Here is a 13,476-nt window from a genome sequence, read left to right on the forward strand (position 1 = left end):
TAGGACACTTTTTATATATTATGTAAATGCACACACCTAGAAAATTTCTGAAAAAAAGGATTGGATTATTTAATTATGGCAAAGCACACGAGGGCTATACTATCTACCTAAAGGGAGGGATGCCTTCGCGGAGGACTTTCTAAGGGAAACTGGCTCGTATATGCGTTACACATGGGGAAAATTACGAACATGCCCATGCAGCCAGCCCGTTCGCGAGATTCGAGTCTCGGACCGAAGTACCAGTGTTCAGCGTCTTTACCGCTCGGCCGCTGGTGAGCTCTGGGAAAAGGAATTCACTGCGAAATGAGTCTATCTGCGGGAAATTAGAATGAATGTTGAATGCGTTTATAAATATATTTAAAATGGCTAGCTCTAATGAATTCAGTTTACTGCTCTAGACGGTTTTTTTAATGAGAAATGCTCAACAGAGTAATTATTTCTTTCGCAATACTTACCACTGATTCAAAATAAATGCAAAAATTGGAATTTGAAACACAGTTCCTCTTAAATGAACAGCCATAGCATTACGCGCCGCATTATCAGATGAGTCTTTCCTGGAAAGAGACAAGCTGTTGTAAATATAAATAACTAATGAAATTAACATTATTTTAATTATTGATTTATACTAAAAGCACTGCGAAAAAAAAAGCACTTTATAACAACACATTACAAAAAGGAGTGCCAAGCTGCTTCTTGAAAAGCATTGAAATATTCGACAAAAATTTAAATTGTAAGTACATTGAGTCTGGTCAAACAAAAGCATAAAATGAATTCATTTCCGAAATCAAGTAATCGCGATGCTGTTATTCGATAGGTCATCGAAAGTAGCGAGAAGGGAAAACAGATATGAGTTCTAATTGAAATAAATTTAGGTCCTTTCTGGCTAAATTTGCTAATTTGTTTCCATAAGAAGGTGGAAGGAAGAAGAAAATAGGAAGAAAAGGAAGGAGATTAAGGAAGGAAAGGAAAGAAGGAAATTTTAAAACGGCTGTTTTCTTTCTTTCTTTCTGAAACCACGACTCATCCTACATAAAATAAATTCGTCTAAATAGTTCGATAATCAGTCGTATTTTAACGAAAATATCTTAGAAAATAATGTTGCTCTTTTGAATTCCGTTTAACCTAATGCAATCCGCATTTCAGGGCTACCATATTATCAAACCATATCCAAAAGTTGATTGTATTGAATTAACTAGGGAAGCAGGAACTATTTGAATGAAAACTGGTTTCCGTAACAAACTTTTTTTTTTTTTTTTTGTAAATCATCTATCTGTAATTTGCGAGAAAATAGCGTTGTAAGCAAAACAGAACTATACGAGAGTTAAACAGAAATGGTTCTTGGAGTTACCAGTCAGAATCCTTCTGAAATATCACAGAAAATTATTCAGTCTATTTATTATAAAAATTCTGTCTCCCTTATTGCTCATTAAAAAATCAAAGCATTTCATATGGTTTATAAGAAAAGTGAAAAGCCATGATTATTAACAGAACTAGTTTCTTTCATGCCGACACTTATACTTTTAAATGTTATTCAGATAACTACAAACACCTGTATTTCCTTCGAGTAAACCTGTGTCCAAATAAATTCTAACGAGAATTTGTTAAAATTTACTCTTTACGGTTTTTATCATTTACCTGAGATAGTATTTCGCCTATTGAAACGGATGCAATGTAGGGAATACAAATGTTGCAAGCATTATAATGTCTGTAAATATAACAATAAACTGACGTTCAATTTTATTTTCGCATTTAAATTTTAAATATTAATTACTGTACTTACAGTCTTGACCTGTTTCAATTTTACAAGACACATTTATTTAGCTCAACTCTGTTTTTGAATTTTTAATTTCCATTTTAACTAACTACAGTTCTAAAACTCAATTCTTTTCTTTCTGTCACATTTAGTTTCATATCATCATTTGTCGGTTACTTTTATCCTCGTGTTTACAGTTTCAAAGCTTTCCCGACAGGTTCCCAAGGATTCTCAGAAAAATTTTCACGTAGGTTTATCATTTTTATCGTTTTCCTATTATAATTTATTTAATTCCATTTAAATTTAATGAATTCCTTTTCCAAAATAATGGGTTAATTGCCTTTTGTTTTACTTCACAAATTTTAGCTTACTGCTGTTTTTGGTTTTTCCTTTATTTTTTTTCAATTTGCAAATCATTTATTTAAGTAAAAGTTATTTTAAAAGATTTCTTTATGCTTTTCTTTTAGGTGATTGCCTTCTTAAATTATTTTGTCTCTTTAAATTTTGACTTTAAAATTTCATTATATTTGTTTTAAACTGTCCTTTAGCAGTTTTGACAGGTTTAACATTTATTAATTGAATATTTATTTACCAAATTATTTTAATTAGCTGATTTGTTTCTCTAGTTTGCATTTGGAGTGTTCCAATTACATACTGTTTAATTTTTGTACAATGTTACTTGTTTAGGGTCACGTCGGAGCAGAACATAGCTTGATGCCAGATTTAGAAAAGTTAATTTTTTTTTTTTTTTTTTTTTTTTTTTTCTGTTACAGAGGTGTCCATGGGCTTTACAAATTATCTCTAACTCAAATGGCAACTCGTGACCTCCAAAATAAGTGAATCACACAATTGTATAGGTTTCATTGAAAAATTTCGGGTTTAATGAGGTTTGTCTGCTGCAAGAAATTTTTGAATTTCACCTCCAGGAGAGAAATGACCGCTTTAGTTCGAATTTGCTCAGTGTGCACAATATATAAGAATGTGCATACATGACAAATTTTTAAGTGAGTTAATGACTCACTTGTTTCAAACGACGGCCCGTCACTGCCTAGCCTTAAAGATGGCTGATTGGGGGGGGGGGGGGGTAAAAACATATTTAAATAATTTTATAAACTTTATTAATTTTTTAGTATAATGACAGGAACATAGAATTATTTTGACCATTTGCTTGACATTGTATACATAGCATTTCATTAAAAATTTTATTAATAATTATAAAGACAGCATGAAATCTTAATGTGATATCTGTCTTCAAATTTGAGAAACTAATGAATCAGCTGGTTCAGTTGAAGTAACTTCAATTTTCAAGTAGTTCTGTTTATCAGATATTCTGCTTTTAATTTTACTCTTAGTGTACTTCACTCTTGAAAATATTCGTTCACAAATGTACTTGCTGCCAAATAGTGACGGCATGCATAACTCATGACTGTGTAGAGGGGTTTATTTGTCTTCTGGTCAAAATGAAGATAATCACTTCGGGAGCTACTCAAAGGAGGATCTAGACCTTCTTTCCACTCAAAATGAATTTTATTCCGCTCCAGCCTGGAGAGTTCGATCCTGCCTCGAACTGTTGAAACACTCAGCCTCGAAACTTGATCGTAAGAGTAAAATGCATTATCGGGATGGGATCTTGATTCCTTTTGTGCTTCTCGCTCGCTTCTGAGCAACAGTGATACTTGATTCGGATCGAGGCTTGGATAGTCTGTTCTATAACATTCTTTTTTAATTTTATTTAAAAAAACTAATTAGCTTACAGTTTGAATTACATTTTTAACTACCTTACTTTTTGTTTTAAATTAATTTAAATTTGATGTTTTTATATTTTACAATTTTTATGATCATCCAGATGTAATTCGGAAACATTGCTATGTTGAAACATTTTCGGATGCTTTTTGAAAAGGACCAAAGAAGTTTCAATTATTTTTCATATTACAGTATTATTCTGAGTCCAAAGGGGTTTGTCCCGGAAGGACTATTGCTTTCGTTTTGCGATTTTGACTCAGAACCCTATAAACGGCGTATCACTTTTCAAATCGTTGCCACCAAATACTATCTCCCTGTATAATATTTGAAGGAATTAAATAATGAAGAATCTGCATAAGTGTATGTATGTTTCTCGCATTGTGATAAAACAATGGTACCTAGAGCCATCCAATTTTGAATGAAGAATCCTACTGCGAATATGGGCATCTGAAAGCCCAAATTTGAAATTTGGAGTTTGTTTTATTATCGATTTCATATTTTGGAAACCTTCAACGAAGTTTTTATTAACAAACTCAACAATTTAAAAGCGAGCAATAGCAACACTCTGCGGGGGAAAAATCCTTTTTATCTCCAGCGCGCGGAACTGTGTATCCGGAAATTCTGAAGATATGCTCATTTTAAAATTATTTTGCGACATTGCTGTTGAACTGAATTTTATGGTTTAAGCGCAAAGAACATGATATTTAATAAATAAAGGTAACACACAAAACTTTAGAAAAACGCCCCTTTGGACGTAATTTAAAATCTGAAACCTTTCAGATTTTTTTTTAAAATTTTTATTTTTATTATGTTATTTTATCGAAGGTTATTTTTCCTGTCAAATTGTTGGCCACCTAATTTTGATTTAATTATTATCTCTTTATTATTTAATTAATTTCGAGGCCTACTGAGCGAAATATTATATAATAATAATATTTTATATAATAGTATTTTAATACATTGATATTTTAATACTTTTGATGCTAACAAGTTTATTAATAAAATATCCGCTATCTGAGTAATGGCTTCTCTGTTGTTTATGACTATTAATATTGTACTATTTATGCTTCCTAAAGGGTCTTCACATAAAAATAAGAGAAAGGAATGCTAGAAGACATCACACGTCTAATAAAAGCAGCCGATATACTTTCTTAGAATACTATTGTTTATTTAAAGCAAAAATGTGCCACACGTAACCTAACAAAGAAAGATAGAATTTCGAGTATTTTCTGTGTGCAGACCTTGTCTGTGTTTCTTGAAATTTGGCTTACCATCATACCGGTAACTGATTTCGTGCCGTACGTGTTATAAACTAATTCTGCCAGAGTTCTTACAATGGGATTACGTAATACCTTATGTGGACTAATACCGTACCAATACCATTAATTTGTTAATCTTGTCGCGGGCCATCAGAAAGCCATCCGTCCCGTGCTTGTTTACATATAAAGAGAGAAAGATAGATTGAAATTGTAAGATTAAGTTATGGATCACTGAAGGATTGAAATTTCGAAAAAGAAAAGGTATTTTTGCCTAAAAGTAAAAGATAAAGTAAAATAAATCCTCTGAAAAGCAGAGAAATGCAGAAAAATTGCTGAAGAGCAGAAAAATAATAATCCCGTTTGAATATCCAACACCCAAAATAAAATTTAACCCCAAAAATGCTAAAATTTGAAAAATATTTTCGAAAGTAACGTATAAAAGCAGCCAATATATTAAAATGTAAAATTACTAAATGTGAGGGAAAGGTAAATATCTGAAGTACTCTTAAGCAGTAAAGGATTGAATAATAACAAAAAAGAAATAAAACAGATCTCGGATAGAAACAAAATTCCATTTAAATCATAGAAAATAATCCCTAAAGGAACAAAAGGGATGACAGGAACTAATCTTAAGCCGACTTAAAACTCCGCGATTATTCAAAAAATAAAATCAAAATTAAAAAAATAATAAAAATGCAACCACAGATACAAGAGATAACAAGGTAATAATATTATGGTTAATTTATTTCACCAAGAGAATGTAAGTTAAACATGAAGTTTTGATTCGATTGTAAAATTCAGGAAAAAATGTCCAAATGTTTGTAAAAGCAATAAATCTTGAATTTAATTCTGATCATGGGATTTTGTGTTTTTCCTGTCAGATCAGAAATATGTAAACCAGATTTTCTGAATTGGTCTGGAATTCCTACCCCCAGGTCTGGAATTTCACTGTGCCTATTACTTGCCCAAAAACTGGTAGACTTCGACTGCAACAAAATACTCACAACGAATAACTAAGGCATGACTAAAATCACGTGACCTAGAAAAGATGGAGCTAAGTTTAGACATAATGCATGTGAAGTGAAACTAACAGAAATGTTTCCTTAATTTTTCTTATTAATCGTAATAATAGTTTATATATTAATAAATTTAGGATTGCATATTTATTAAATACAATGAACCTTAAATTTATATATATATTTTTACAGTCTACTAAAATAGAAATTTATACTTTTACTATACTTAGATTAATAATCATTAAAAGCTTGAGATACTGAAATTCTGATACGAGCTGGAACGGCTGCAGAAAGGGAGAATGGAGCAAAAACGGTTGAGAACAACTGATGCAGATTATAAAATAAATAACAATCGATAAAAAAATAGACATACGAGTTTCAGATTGACTCATATAGGTTTGAGATTCCTTATATTTATTGCTTTCCCTGTTAACTTCCGCCTGAAAACTTAGGGCTTAAGACCTTGATATGACTTTAAGAAATTACTGATTTAAGTGTCATTGATGTTTTATATGTCTTATTCAGATGTTTCACTGAACACTGGCAGTTTAATTGCAGGCTCAAATGCGGATGCTGATTACATGAAAGCTAAAGTTAATTTTTGTCTAACGTGTAGCATAAATAAGAGCCAGTCAAATTTTCAAGAAAAAAATCATTTTAGAGCAGATAGAATACACGTTACTTGCTATAAAAAATTACCCATTTAGGCACATCATATACTTTCGTTTCGTCCATTGTAGCGGTCTTTACAAACAGAGGAAAGAGATTTTCAGTGGAATAGAACTGGACAGCGAGAAATATTATATAGGGCGCTAGCAAGCTGAACAAATTCTAAGATTATTATAGATAAAAATATATTCGATAACATATTTTAACATGGTTATAAAACTTCTTAGTATCATATACTATTAACAATGTACCAGTTATTTTCCGAATCTTAAAATAATACTAATAATAATGGCAATAATTTTATTTTATTTGTCTTCATATTTGGTTTTATTCGTTTTAGTTATTTATTTCTTTTATTTTCTTATTATTTTTATTTTTATTTTTACTGACTCATTTTTATTGTTGTGGTTTTTCTAACTATGTCTATTCTTTACTGTCTTTCTAAGCATGTAGTAGCATATCCTGTATATAAAAATTCCTTTTAGAATGATCGGAACACTGAAATAAGAAAAAAGACGAGTTAATTTGATACAAAGCTACTCCGATTTAGAAAAATTCGTAAATAGGATCTAAGATGGGAGAATCGGTAAGAGATAAATATGTGGTTGTTTCTATTGTAACAAAAGCAGTTGCCGTAGGTGTACTTATGTCGAAACTTTTGCAGTTTCCTAGTAGTATAGATTTTTAACCAGCCGTCGAAGCTAACAAGGGACTTTCCGCGCGCGTCAAAAATGCACGCACAAAAAACCTTGGCCGTGATTCATCCAGAGAATAGGTTTCGTTAAACCGCGCCCATTGATGAGGCTTGCATCCGAACTTCAATTGGCGCTGATTTTCGTCGCCAAAATTCGGCAACCACAGTTCGCCGTCACATTCCCAAAGAAGATGACGATAGCAGTGCCATACAGTTGCCGGGTTTCGTATCAAACTGCATATCATAACTGAAAATTAATGCTGCATATCCAAGAAACTTGAAAGACATATGTGATGCTATGGATTGCAGCGTTAGAGCTGAAAATAGTGCTTCCGAAGCGATGATATTAGCTTTTTCTTAAGTCAAATAATATTTTTGTAAATTTTTACTGATAAAACTTTTTTTTTTTTTTTTTTTCCCGTGAAGAGCAAGAAAACTGAAGGTAAGCTTTTTTATTCAAAAAGTTTTTATAAAATATACCTTAAAATGAATCTATTTTAAATGCGAATAAAAATACTGGATTTTATACATTTTTATTAAATGTAAAATATTTCATTTGACTGAATTTTAAAAAAATACTGTAATCGCTTAAAGAAATATTGTATGATTTCGGTACAATTTTCAAAGAAAGCATTCTTGTTTTTAAAACGTTCTTAACTTTTGTAAGAACCTGCCGAAAGGTACTGCGATTATGCATATTAACAGAAAATAAAAATTTATTTGTCCTTATATTTCCACAGTTATGAATTTTCTCTCGACAAAAGGGAAATTTCATTCTCTTTAAGTAGAATGCTCAATATTCTTAAATAATAATAATAATTATTATTATTTTTTTAAATGGCGATTCTAAATATCATTAACTATTTTCAAAACGTTTAAAAAGCAGCTGTACTTTTCGTAAATTTAAACAAAGATGAAAACATTTTCCAGACTTTCTGCGCAATAATAAACAGCAAAATAAGAGCTCTTTAACGTAAAGCTCAACATCTCCTTTATAAATTTTCAAATTTTGATATAGATATGTTGATCAGGTTTTTCTGTTGAAAAATAATATTATTATCACGAAAATTAAAAGATTTAAATATTTTTTCAGTTCAGCATATATATATATTCTATTCTATTCGCCCGATCCAATACAATAAAAAATTTAATCTTATTAACACATTTTATTGGACCTGCAATTTTTACAAAATATTGCCTTACGGAATACTGATAACACCGATAATTTTCATTTGTTAAACGCAAAACTGTACTCTTATGATTTTTATTTCTGTGTTAAGTAAGCGAAAATTTGGAATTTTCATACTCTTGCATATATCCATTTTAAAAGCTATAAACATTTTCTGATAAGACGCTGCGGCTTAAACATTTAAACTTAAGCTTTAATCTTATTTCTCTAACTGATTTTTTCCTCCAGAATAATCTCATTTAGCAAATTAAAAACACCTCTAAAAGTGCTGGGTGAGTGTTTTTTTAAAGAGACAAGGTTTCAGTAGTCATTGAGAAATCTGTCGCTACTACACTGTATGGAGCAATACATTTTCTGCGTTTCATACTCTCTGTGTTTGCGCATCGATAATGAAATGCTAAGCTCCTTAAATTAGCTAAATGTCTTTTCGTTTTATTCGTTTCTCGCATACAGTAGTGCTCTGTTAAGGGCACCGAGGAATCGAAGGATTAACTTTAAGCATGTTATATAGCTTTACGTCCGTACAGTTTTCGAAATTCCCTAACGTGTAAGGAAAAATATCAGAGGCGTAGCTAGGGTTTTCGGCGCCCGGGGACAATTGAAGATTTTGCGCCCCATTCTCTGTGCCAAAAACAGAAAACATTTCAGTCTACAATTTCGTAACATCAATTTGACGCCCCCTGAATGCTGCACTCGGAGACAGATGTCCCCCCTTTCTCCACCCTAGCTACGCCACTGAAAAATATACTTTCAAAGTGTGGAGGGAAAATATGAGTGAGAGTTGTTATTTAATGACGTTATTTATGTTGAATGCGATATGCATAGTATATTCCGATTCTTCATTAATATAAGATGGTACATTTTGAATTAGTGAAATTCCATTCTCTTGCGGACTACTGAATCTTTAATACGCTACTACTGAGTGCCATGTGATGCATGAAACGTACATAACATTGTAAACTGCTTGCCAATGAACTGAGGAAATAAACTGTCAAGTTCGCTTTCTTCATGCTAAAACTAGATTATATAAGGCCTGACAGCCTTTTATGAAAAATAAACTATAATTTATTGAGCAGAGTAAATGTTTCGATGACCTTGTACTAACAAAAGAGTTTGATTTTATAATAGAAAGACATTAAGGAGAGCAAGATAGTTGTGCAATCATTATGCAGCATGACTGCAGTCATAACATGTATGCAAATTTAATAATTTAGCTGCATTTATTATATATATATTTCGTATATTATGGAAAGTTTTTAACGAAATATTACTCACTTTTCTTCACATTCACAGACTAAATTAAATTAAAGCAAATGAAGAAAATAATAATGAATTTTAATATAATACAATCAGTTTATGAAATTCCAGAAGCAAGTCTGAATGCACTTTTACTTTTGAAGGTGGCGCATGCGAATTTAAATGCACCTAAATATGAATATTTCATTTCTTGGTGGGCGGGAGGGGAAGCTTTTAGGTATTTTCTCTAGGAAATTTACTGAAACACAAGATTTCTTTTAAAATATTAAATATTATTTTTCTCTCAAAACTATACTTTGCTTCTTTTTTTTTTTTTTTTTTTTTTTTTTTTTTTTGTGACAAAGTTTTAAAAAGATATAAGCAATTTCTTAGCACTTATCGGAGACTTTGCCTTATTTAACTAACGGTATTTTTTCGTTGTTAGCTAAGTAATGATGTCTCACAGTTTCCTGAAATAACACTATTATTTCATTAGTTATCTTGTAGTCTATCATTATAGGTCTTATAGTCTGTCATTATAATTACAAAACCACATCGAAAATTGTGCATGCTCTGTAAAGCACAGTTTATGAAAATTTAAATAATATAAGGAAATGTTACGCAAATGATAGTATTAATATAAATTCATTGTTTCTTTCTTTCATATTTTCTTTTTTGTTACGTTTATTGAAATAGATGACTTATGTTCAATCAGTGAAATCTGATAATGCTTTCATCCGAACTAACTGCCAACATTCGGTAACACTTCGGTACCTATTTGGGTAATATTTTTGGGAGGGAGTGGGGAGGGAAGAAAATTGATGATAATTAATTTTGGCAATTAAAATTAGAAACAGATTCTTATAACAGTGCTATGATAAATTTTAAATTATAGTATATTTACATATCTATGTAATATACATATTCATGTAAGGTATTTAATATAATAACTGATCTCCTTTTGAGTTTTTGCAGTTCTGATTCATCTGTTGACTGCAATAGAACTTCCTTCAAGTCCTGATCTCTAAGGTTTTCTATGAGTTAATTAGTGGTCATTTTTGTACATATCATTTTTGACAAGAATGTTATCTTCGAATGCATTATACATAAAATTAAACTTCAAAATTTCCTTTTTAAATATTCCATTTCCATTTTCATTTAAATCAGATTAAGGAAATAATCTGGATTATCAGTTAAAAAATAAATTTTTATTTTTATTACAATTGTCACTTTTAAATATGTGAACCAGTGTCTTGTGAAAATAGTTGAAAAGCACATGATGAAAATTAGGGAATTTGTAAAAAAGTGCAATTAAAAAGAAACGTAAAATTAGAAAACTCCTATTATCCCATGAATATCCGTTAGTTTTAAATTTCAGTAATTTTTTCATGGAATACTGTCAAAATCTGTACTTGTTCAATGACAGATCTGATGACAGAATAGCAAACATTCCCTTAGGATGTAATAAAATATGTTTTCAAAAGCAGATAACTTGAAATCCTCTAGTGTACAGATATTTGCTTCACAGTTCACACGTTTTGGATAAAATGTATTGATATTATTTGTTTTCATCATAAAATAAGTACTTTCCGCTAAAAAATGAAACGATTATAAACTTTGATTCAACAAAAAGTTGAAAACGACAAGTTTTGTCAGTTCTCTCCCAAGTTTCTGGTAAGCCGTCTTTAGAATAGTAAATGTTTCAGCTGTTAGGTTTTATTGTATTCATCTGATATGATAAATTTAATATTTCTTGGATATGAATCTAATACATTTCTAAATACCTGTAAAGAAAATTCTTACAGGTTTTCTCATTAACCGTCCAGGGGAAAAATGTACATTCATTTATGTAGAATGTTTTGAAAAATTAGTACTAATGGATACTCTATGTTGTTATGAAACATTCTCATGAAACATTTTAAAAATAGCTTTTAATTATTGTTTCCAACTGAAAACAATAAATTCAAATACATGGGGAAAAATTTGAAATTCCTAACAGAAGAATTTTTTATGTTTACAGTAAGAAAACAACCTATATTGCTCTGCATATTTCTTCAAGAGCTCGAATGAATGGGATTCAGTAACTGGCGAAATTGATGAGAATTCTATCATACTAACGCTTGTATTCATAGACATTCATGGGATACATTAACTCCTTCGCTTTCAGCATTTTATTTCATTTTTAATTATTTCTGCTTTCAGTCAGTATATCTAACAGAAGAATGTTTTCAAAGGGTCTGTAAGTTGTATGGGTAACTGTAATGACATTAGAATGAATTAATAAGTTGAATCGAAATTATTTTTAATACCGAATAAAGTAAGATGCTTTAACTGACAAATTTTAGTTACGTTAATTTAAAGTGGTTGGATAGTGGTAACACGTCAATATTTCTGAGAAGAATTTTTAGAAGCACAAACGCTACACCATCAGCATGTCCACTTCTACTAAGTCTCAGACATCGCTCTAAAGCACAGAAAAACTCCTCTCAACTATTATGGATCTACTGCAATACTTTAATGGAAACCCCCACGAGTCATCGCTCTCTTTCCGTATAGTGCCAAAAGCGGAGAACATAATAAAATTTAAAACAACAATAATGGATCTCTCTCAGTGTTTTTTTTTCCTTTTAGCCAAGAGAACATAGTTATATGGACGGACTCATTATCCGGCGAGTATGGTGGATGGTCCAGTATCTTATATACCAGTTATACCAGCATTCATTGTCATGGAGAGGGATGAGATTCGTCATCCAATGCATCATCTACTTTCAACACTCAACTACTTTCAACAGAAGTTTTGGACACTTGCTGGTGACAAATCTGGTCAATGTACTGTATCACAATCTTAACCCTGACTTAAATCTCCTGTGATGATTGCAATGGAAGGTGCTGAAACACTGTCATCCTGTGACGGTGATCTCTTCACCATAATGAAAGAATTACAGTTAGGAATCCATTACAACACAAGAGATGAGATTATCTGGGCTGTAGGGCAATTGTTATGAAGCATCAGAAGAAGTGGACTTGTTGATGGTGCACGAGATCTTCTAGTAATTGGGCAAAAAATGGGACACATGGCAGGTGATTATATTAATGGATTTTAAGTATTTGTACCTATGGTATTAAAATCTCTTTAGAACCAATGACGTGTTATTACTATTTTTCATCCAAGCTTTGCATATTTTCACAATGACTATCTAATTTATTCTCCACTTGTTTTAAATAGTTTTTTTTTAATTCAACAACTTCAAACAGTTTCTTTTTTTATTCAACAAAGTTTCCCAATATTTAATTGCGATTCTTTAGAAATTAGGTCTTCGCTCAACATATTTTATAGCTATATATATTTTATAGATGTATATTTTATATCATAGCTCAATTTGTTGAGCTCGCCAGCAGCCTAGTGTCTAAAACTTCTGAACACTAATAATTTGTCCTGGGTTTAATTTTCGATGAATAGGCTGGCTACATGGGATTTTCGTAGGCTTTCCACGTGTATTACGTGACTAAAAATTTTAATTAATTGTAAAAAGTTCTTTACGAAGGCGTTTTTCTTTTGAGAGAAGGCCTTCGTTTACTTTCCTTAATTAAAATCTACCAACGGATGTACTCATTATCTCAGTAGTCATTATTAGATTATTAGAAATTGTTCTCACTAAGAAAAATCTGACATCCTAAAGTAAGGATATTGTTTGGCTTTTAAAACAGTCTGTTTCAGTTACGATGTTCGCTTTAGACTTTAGAAAACATAAGACGGCCTATGGCTATTCTCAATCCTGGAATTATTATGGAATATTAATGTAGTAATACTTTTTTTCTTTTCCTATTTATATTGTATGTTTTTGTATTTTTATATGTAATTTTTATTCTATCTTTCCACTGTTGGTATGACGTTTCGCAATTTCTCACCATTGCTC

General features: G+C 31.0%; 1 protein-coding gene across 2 annotated transcripts in view; it reads left to right on the forward strand.

Moving 5' to 3' along the window:
• The first annotated feature begins 7,323 nt into the window (after positions 1-7,323).
• LOC118181941 (tripartite motif-containing protein 2-like) overlaps positions 7,324-13,476 on the forward strand; it is a 157,845-nt gene continuing 151,692 nt past the window's right edge. For both annotated transcript variants that reach the window (XM_085807578.1, XM_085807579.1), the window contains exon 1: positions 7,324-7,576. The gene's annotated coding sequence lies outside the window, so the exon portion shown is untranslated. The remainder of the gene's footprint in view (positions 7,577-13,476) is intronic.

This window comes from Stegodyphus dumicola, chromosome X1 (assembly GCF_044657685.1).
Source record: "Stegodyphus dumicola isolate Sdum_Otavi_A_Nest chromosome X1, ASM4465768v1".
Lineage (NCBI taxonomy): Eukaryota > Metazoa > Arthropoda > Arachnida > Araneae > Eresidae > Stegodyphus > Stegodyphus dumicola.